Below are 8,666 nucleotides of genomic sequence, written 5' to 3' on the forward strand. Positions count from 1 at the left end.
TATGTTTAGGAATATATCTTCACCGTCCACCGTCAACCAAAGGCCATTGCCAACGATTTGTCCAACTGCTGAATACTGTGTTTCTGCTGCCATCTTGTGGTCAATTTTGAACTCGCAACCCCTCTCTTTCCCTCTCTCCCTCCACCTGCTTTTTTCTATCTCATGCAGGGGACTTACACCCAGATCTTAAGGATCCCCTTTCTTAAGTAGGACGGGAAGACAGCCTGCACTATGCTCTGGAAGAAGACTGGATTGTTGCTAACTCCTCTTCCTGCCTGTATATTCTTTCCCTCCCTTCTCACATTTTTCTCATTTTTCCAAAAAGCCATTCTAACAATAAAAACTTTTAGAAAACCCTTCTCCTCATTTACATGAATTTAGTTTCCTACACGTCAATGAAATACAGGTTACAGGAAAATAAATTTGTCAGTTCATAGCAGATGCTCCCTTCCCAACTTTTTCCAAATTGCATTTCTTTACAAAGAAATGAGAAAACAAATCATGTCTTTCCGGGTATAAATTGCCACAATGCTACCATTCATGGCCACAGACTTAGCTGCTGACTCTCCGGATCCCAGGAAGCCCCCCGTGGAAGGAGGGAAGCCACACTGCACTGCAGAGGCTCCGGGAGGGAGCTCCCCAGGGCCCTGGCTAGACGGAGACTGCAGTGGGGCCTGCGTCCCATATTGTTTCCCTGCTGTCCTGCTCACGGGGGCCCCTGCTGTGGTGCGCCGAGGAAATTCATAAACCAGGTGGGGGTGCAGATCAGATGTTTTTCAGATGATATATTAAAGTGAATCATTCTTTACTAAATCACTGCTTTATCGCCCGTGCAAGCGCGCCTTTTATAAAAGCCACCATTCTTGCCTCGCTCTCTGTCCCCACTCTAACACTGGTGGTGATACTGGTCGCCCTCCAAAGAGTCGCCGAAGAGGAACACAAAGCTAAGGAGGGCAGCGAGAATCTCCCCAAACAGGACAGGTCTGACGTAGATGTGCCTAACAGGGTGCAGTAAGTCTAACAACCGTGACTTATAAGCAAGTAGCTTTGAGTGTCACAGGCTCGAGATTTTCATTTTCTTAGAGCCATCATTCAGATCAGACGTTCTCAGACATTTTCCCTGCAGTGACTCACCACATGGGTGACGTCCCCGTGTGCGACACACTCTAGTGAAGAGACGAGACCGCCCGTGGATGACGTGCAATTTCCTGCCATCTCTTTGTCACCGCGGTCTAGGAAGCCGGTCAGAATGCGAGTGAATGGCTCTCCCAGGAGAGGTCTGTGAGTGCCCTCACTCTTATTTTCTAAGAAACCAAGCAAGTCACGAAATCAGATTTTTAGACTATGACTTAGTCATCTGAACCTCAAAATAATCAAGTACACACCACTGCGTGTGCTGCAGCACAGCTGAGATCTGCCCGAGGAGACAGAGGGCGTTGTCCTGAATGTTAGCGCCATCCAACTCTCCGGAGAGGACGCTGAACGAGTATGAACTGGTTTTATTCTCTAGAAGGTTCAGGGGTCTTTTGTTGGTTTGTTTTGCTCACTTGTTATGAATACGTTGTAGATAGGTGCCGTTCTTACCCAGTGTCCAAAAATTCGCATCCGGGAAAAGAAAAGCACGATAAGCTGAGGGTTTCACTAGGTTGGAATTTTCACTATAAACAGACCTGGTGTCTACCCAGAAGTTTACAACCTAAGATATAAAAGAGTTTTCTATTTTGAGATTTTTGGGGTGGCCATGTGACCCACAAAATTAGCATTATCTGTACTGCATGGGCAACAAGGGGCATCGAGAAAAATAATAACATTTACCCAAAGGCTTTAGATTTGCTCCTCACGCAATCATAGTAGCATATAGTTGAAGAAACAGGCATACAAATATTTGTAAGAGGCAAACATAGGGGTATTTTTAGCCTCCCCATCAGGTTTCCCAGCTGCGTTAACAGAGCATTTCAGGTCCGAGCGCTCAAATAAAGACACATTTGAGGATTAACACACACTGTGAAGCACTTTCTCTCATTTGGACCCGAAAGGAAGAACTGTCTGAATTAGCAACGTATCTGAGAGACTAATTTAAGAACTACAGTGGGATGTTATTGATCACAAGTTAAAAATTTAACCCAACAAGGTAACTCCTGTAGACATCTTATCAGATTAGCCTTAATAAACAAACACTCAGACGAACCCAGCATGTTCAGGTTATCAGCCTGCACGCCAAGTGGTACCCACATGTCCCTTCGTACAACAGAGGCACCTCCAAATCAATTCCTAGGATCAATGTAGTAACTGTTTAGGACTAACTTGCACAAATATATCAAACAAACATACACTTAAAAAAAAAACCTATAAAAGCGCAGCTAGTACAGGAGACAGGGCAAATTATAGACAGTATTTTAAAACTTTCCAGTCAGTATCAACTTTATATCGATTGAATTTAAAACTACATTATTTTCCAAGGAAGTCTGCATTTCTACTCTATTCATATAAAAGAAACATTATGGGAATGTTTAGAATAAAAGCAACATATTGTACAATGAAGTCTGGGATCTACCAACAGTGTTTAGTGAGGAGTGAGACCGAGAGCTTTTAAAAAGGAACTTGTTGGGGCGCCTGGGTGGCTCAGTTGGTTGAGCGTCCGACTTCGGCTCAGGTCATGATCTCAGGGTTCGTGGGTTCAAGCCCCACATAGAGCCCTGTGCTGACTGACAGCTCAGAGCCTGGAGTCTGTTTCAGATTCTGTATCTCCCTCTCTCTCTGACCCTCCCCTGCTCATGCTCGCTTGCTCGCTCTCTCTCCCTCAGAAGTAAATTTTTAAAAAACGTTAAAAAAATTAAAAAGGAATTTGTTGCTTAGGAGCAATAAGTAAAATAAGGAGATTACTTCTACCATCTGCCTTTCTACAAAACAAATCTATTTCAAAGATACACATTTTCTGGAAATGTGCATTTTTATTGAGCAAATATGTTAACATGCTATATATTTCAATATGGACAATAGATATTTCTTAAACTTTAGGACATTCCAATTGCGTGATACCCAAAATGCTGAAGACGTGATGGATTTTAAAAGCTTAGAGCAGCATTAGGAGCAAGATGGTTCTAGGTTTGCTGTTTTAAGATTTTTGCAAACGATCTGGCAGCAGTCACAGATGTTGCACTTCAACAGAGAAATAACAGGGACACAAAAGAGAGAGCCAGCAAGCACAGGCAGACCCCAGGGACAAAGAAAAGGAAGTGAAAAGGCCATCAGCGGGTATAAAGTAGAAGGAAGCTACAGAGATGGGTCCGGTACCCAGGGCCAGCAAATGATGCCGGCACATGTGCCCAGTTCCAAGTACGAGCAGTCGACAAGCTCTGAGATGCTGCTGTCTGTTGTGTGCTAACAGCCCAAGACGAAAATCTTCTTGTCCACAAGAAACTGATTTGGGCTAGCATAGAAGAATGTCAGAAATAATAACTACTGCAAGAAGTGTAAAGATCATAAAATGAATTAAGGGGCAATTTGTGCCTGTGTGTGTACACACATGTACATGCACACACGTGCCTACACTTAACCATGCACACATGGCCTCTTCTCTTCAGGGACCCAATGGCAGAGCACACCAACAAAGGCAGACTCAAGGTCAGCTCTCACTTTGGACAATTCCCCAACTTCTGAGCTTTCACTTTTGTGAAACAGGATATGCTCTTCCTGGTTTATCTCCAAACTCACAGTAACCTCAAGAACTACAAGAATCCTGCATAAGACGGGGTCCTGAACTCAGCTGAGCAAATTTTCAAAGGCAAATGAAAGTAATTTCTCATATTCTGAGCCACGCTGAAATCACCTGAAGATCTGATCAAAAGGAAAGTTTTTGTTTTAAGTTTTGTTTATAAATAAATAAGAGAGAAGCACAGGAGCAGGAGACGGGTAGAGAGAGAGAGAGTGCACCCCAACCAGACTCTGCACTGTCAGCACAGAGCCCAGTGCAGGGCTCGAACTCACAAACTGTAAAATCATGAGCTGAGCTGAAATCAAGAATCAGATGCTTAACTGAGACTTGAGCCACCCAGGTGCCCCAAAAGGAAGGATTTTTAATGCACTCTCGGCATTTCCTCCATAGTAGGGTGAGAGGGTACCTAGGAAAGAGGAACCAGATATGACACCTTTTGGGTTTTCAGGTCTGTTACAAATATTCTCAAGAGGATCGGCCCAATTTCTAAGGACTGTAATTAAATGTGAAGTTCCAGCCTATACATAGATCGATGGTTCCAATGCAACAGAAATTTCTGATATGTTACAAATACATCTGGAAATTGTACATGATTCTAGAACCTGAGCCAATCTCAAAGCAAAGTGAATAGGTCTGAAATAAGAAGTCCGGACAGATGAGAAGTTGAAGACATCAATTCACCAAGTCTGGCACTGATGCAAAATTAAGAAACCTGAATTACTTTTCATGTCCCATTTCTGAGATCCTGTAAAAGGCACTTGGGTGATAATGTGCTCAGTTTTCTCGTCACTAAAGGCAGGGTACTGCCCCCTGCGATACCCAGGAAGCTCTGACCGAAAGGAGGGATGGAAAGCTATGCTCAGAACAAGTCCTCTCCCAGTGACCAGGATGTTGAGAAGCCTTCTGCACAAAAATCCTTCCCTACCCTCCTCAACCTGCCTCCCCTTAAACTCCTGTCTTAAGGATTACTCATCTGAGCCAAGTAAATGAATGTCCTCTCCCAGAAGCTGTTAAACTGTTACTATGTTAATCCGGAAAAGATAACTGGGTAACATATTGATATATTGTCACTTACTAATAAATTCCCTTTGCTGGTAGGATTGGAAGGGACAAAGGGATTAGCCTGAGCGGTTTGCAAGGCAAAAGGCAAAGAGTATAATGAATGGTGTTCGCAGGAGGCAACTCAGATCACTGTCACAACTGTACTGTTTATGATCCCTGCTTAGGACATGAGAAGGGTAGGAAGGAAGCAAAAGAAAAGACTGGTAAACTGACGATCCCAAGAGGGACACCAGAGCAAATCCCAGCCTGGTGAGCATGTCCAAGCCTACGTGCTGGTTACAAGAGTTCGTTGGCCAGGAGGTCATCCCAGTGCTGGCTCTAACACTTTTCACAGAAATCCTATTTGAATTTGGGGGGGGAGGGGGAAGGGCTTGTTTCTTTCTGCCTGAAAGGACTCACTGGTCACCAAGATGGAAATTGCCCAATTCTGACACGAAAGAGTGTAGCAGCTTAGAAGTTGGACTCTACAAACTTCAAGACTTGGGCTTGAAACTGGCCTCTTGCATTTCCTAGCTGTGAGATCTCAGGCAAGCAACTTCTTCATGACGGAGACTCCTGACATGCAAAGTCCCTTGGTCACTTAGGACTGTTTTAAGCACAGAGTGAGCCACTGTAGGGAAAGAGCAGAGTGTGGCACTCAGATTGCTAAGATTCGCCCTCCAGATCATGATTATCCCTGCTATTTTAAAGCACTGTGCCTTTTCTCCATGAACAATTAATAAGCCGTACCCAGAGTTTGATTGGTACCACTGAAGCATTTCATTGAAGTTGCTTATATCAAAATTAGGCCAAATCCCTTGATTTCATCTGAAGGTCAAACCAGACCTGAACGGAATTAGACATGCAAAAAGCAATGAGATTTCTGGGGCATTCCATCCCAAAGCATCCATGTCCTAGGGGAAGGAGGTTCAAGTTCCAAATGATGAATTCACATCGTCCAGAATCAAGGGATTTGTACAAAGAATAGCTCAAATGGCTTTGGAAAACAATCGACTGTCCCTGTTACAGATTAATATTGATTCCAGCCTCTGCTCAAGCGAATTTAAAACCAACAACAACTGTGTGCAGTCCTCTGAGCTGAATGGGCAGCCAAAGTAAGGAATTCAGGAGTGTGTAAAAAATTAAGGAAAAGAATTAAGGATATTAGGTAATCCTTGATGTGGAGGATATACTTGCACGGAATGTAGAGTTCACAGAAGACAATGTGAAATACTTGGACTTAACTGGCAGAAAGTGATTTATAAGTTCTGGACATCATCATCGCCATGCAAAACACCATCCCGTTTTCAGAGATAATCACTTGATCCCTACTGGGGCATTTCTATGGGGTCTGGAAATGAGGGCTGCAATAAGTCGGACGTTCTCTTTTTGAACATGATCATCATATGGTACACTTGATACTTAGGCTGAGTACTCAGACCTTCCCTTTCCCTCGTATAATTTTCAGCTAAGCATTCCTTGGATACTTAGATCATTCTTAATGGAGATGGTGCCTTGTACCCTCTGTGGACACATGGAAGCCGATCTGGCTAATTGGACCGACTTGATTACAACAGCCAGTGAATTCTCCCATTTCCTTCCCCTGCAATAAATGCGTGAGATATTTTCACCACCTATTATGTAAATATTTTAGATTGCCATCATTTTCTAAAATGGTGCTTTTAGGCAAAAGCTCTTTTTTTCCTTCTGCCCACCAGACTCTTATGATTTCAAAATATATGTCCTTTCTTGTTCGTCTAAACACTGTGTGTCCTAGTAAAGTTTGAAATGAACTCCTGAATAGTTATCACTCAAATCCTGTAGCAAATGCAATGGAACGCTGGCTTTGCAATAATGCAGTCTCTGTCAGGCCCGGTTAGTCAGCAGGAGGCTGCGCTTTCTACACAGGCTGCACGAGTTGAGGGAATAGCTAGTCCCCCAATCTGAGTATCGGAAAAGTAGAAAATTCCGTTTTTAAAGATTTTATTTTAGACAGAGAGATCACACCCACAAGAGCGAGACAGAGGGAGGGGAAGACAGAGGCAGAGACAGAGAGAGTCGTAAGCAGGCTCCACACTTAGCACAGAGCCCCACATGGGGCTTGATCCCAAGACCCTGGGATCATGACCCTAGCCGAAACCAAGAGTCAGAGGCTCCACCAACTGAGCCACCCAGGCGCCCCATAATGTGCTTTATTTTCCAAGCATCTTGTTTGCTGTTACGTGTTGTAGCAGACAGATCCTTTTTCAATCATTCTTGTTCTTGAACCAAGTTAAGGTGTCTCACCAGCAATGAAGTGAGGGTCTCTCAGTGCTAGGCTGCGACCCTGATTCCAAGGGTTACCACCGCCCTTGGGTGTACCTGTCAAAATCCTTTCCACTCTAGGGAGTCAGCTTGCTGAAAATCCACTCCAGGCCCCCCATTTGAAAGTATAAAAACCTAAGTGCTCAGTAGCAAGAAGTTTGCCCTGAATCCCAGCGTAAAGCGGAGCAGAGAGGAAGTAAGAGGGCTTTCCAGCTACTCCGTGTAGCCACAAACGTGCGCTGACGTCCTGTGAGCATGCTCCCGGCTCAGGCTGGAGGCTCCGACCCCTAACACCAAAGTGCGGGAGGAGGGGGTGGGGAGGAAAGGGAGGACCCTGCGCGCATAGGAAAGATCAGCCATTTCCTCCCAGCGCACACAAAAACGTACTCTCACTGCTGGAGAGGCCCCGTGTCCAGGAGAATAAAAGCGCCTCTGAGAGCCAGCTCCCGAATGAGGGAGGACTCTGGGTGGGGAGAGTTTCCTCGGGGCCCCTGCACAGGCTGCTGAGCCCGCCTCTGGGCTGTGAAGGGGCGCCCGTTACCCTGGAGGGGCGCAGCCCAGAAGCGGGGATCTGAAATTCCAAAAATGCGCCAAAAATGCGATAAAGCCCCGGCCGGCCCGCCGGCCCCGGGAGGCCAGCAGCTGCCGGGTGACCGCTGATGAAGTGGCTCCTTAAGGAGGTGGGCAGATTGATTCCAGCTGCTGAGCGAGGGGCAGGGCAGCGGCCGCGGAATGNGCCTCAGCCCCCGGGCAGCCGCCTCCCCACCGAGGGCAAGGCCAGATCCGAGGGCCTCTGGCTGTCCTGGCCTGACGCTGGGAAGAATGCCATCGGGCGGGGAGGTTCAGGGCAGGCCGAGCCGAACGGTGCCATGTGGAGAGTGTCACTTTGTAAGTGGAGTGTCCCTCGGGACGGTGAAAGCTGTCCCCTTGGACGTCGGTTCGGAAGGGGCCCAAAGTCCCCAAGGCGAATCCTTTCGGCCTGGTTCCTGTTTCTCTCCCCTGCCCGCTCGCGGCGCCTGGACCCCTTCTAACAGCTCCTCACCCCTGCCCAGCCTCCTGTGCTCTCCTCCCCCACCACACGGGAACACTCGTCAATGCACAGGGGAGAGAGACAAAGGGGGGTGGGGGGAGGCGGGCGCCACTGAGAGCCCTGGAAGTGGCCAGGATAGAGACTGGACAAGAGAACACGGGCTTTACTACTGCTGGCCTCCAAGTCAGAGCGCTAAGGGGGAGGGACTCATTGAGGGGTCCCCTGAGAGCCCCAAACTCAGACACCAAGTGATCTAAGAAGGAAGAGGGAAGGGGTGGGCGGGCATGAAGGCACGCCTAATGGAATATTCAATATCCTGCGAAATGCACTTTCGGCCGCGCACTTCCAGAGACTAAAAGCCAGTAATGGGCTGGGGAGTCTGCACTTCCTCTCCCTAATGTCCAGAGGCGCTTTAATGCTGGAGCCAATCGATCAGCCTTCTCCGGTGCAGGCGGCGCGTGGAGTGCAAAAGCTTCCTACTTGTGGCCAAAGTCGCCGGGCCTCCTCTGCGCGCTACCGACGAGCCACACACAACTCTGAACGGGCAGGATCCGGCTCTTAAAGTGTCCGGAGAGG

General features: G+C 46.9%; 1 protein-coding gene across 1 annotated transcript in view; it reads right to left on the reverse strand.

Moving 5' to 3' along the window:
* The window catches only part of PRKG1 (protein kinase cGMP-dependent 1), a 1,238,678-nt gene that overhangs the window by 1,229,455 nt on the left and 557 nt on the right, over positions 1 to 8,666 (reverse strand). The window lies entirely within an intron of this gene.

This window comes from Crocuta crocuta, unplaced genomic scaffold (genome assembly GCF_008692635.1).
Source record: "Crocuta crocuta isolate KB4526 unplaced genomic scaffold, BGI_CrCroc_1.0 scaffold2, whole genome shotgun sequence".
NCBI classification, from domain to species: domain Eukaryota; kingdom Metazoa; phylum Chordata; class Mammalia; order Carnivora; family Hyaenidae; genus Crocuta; species Crocuta crocuta.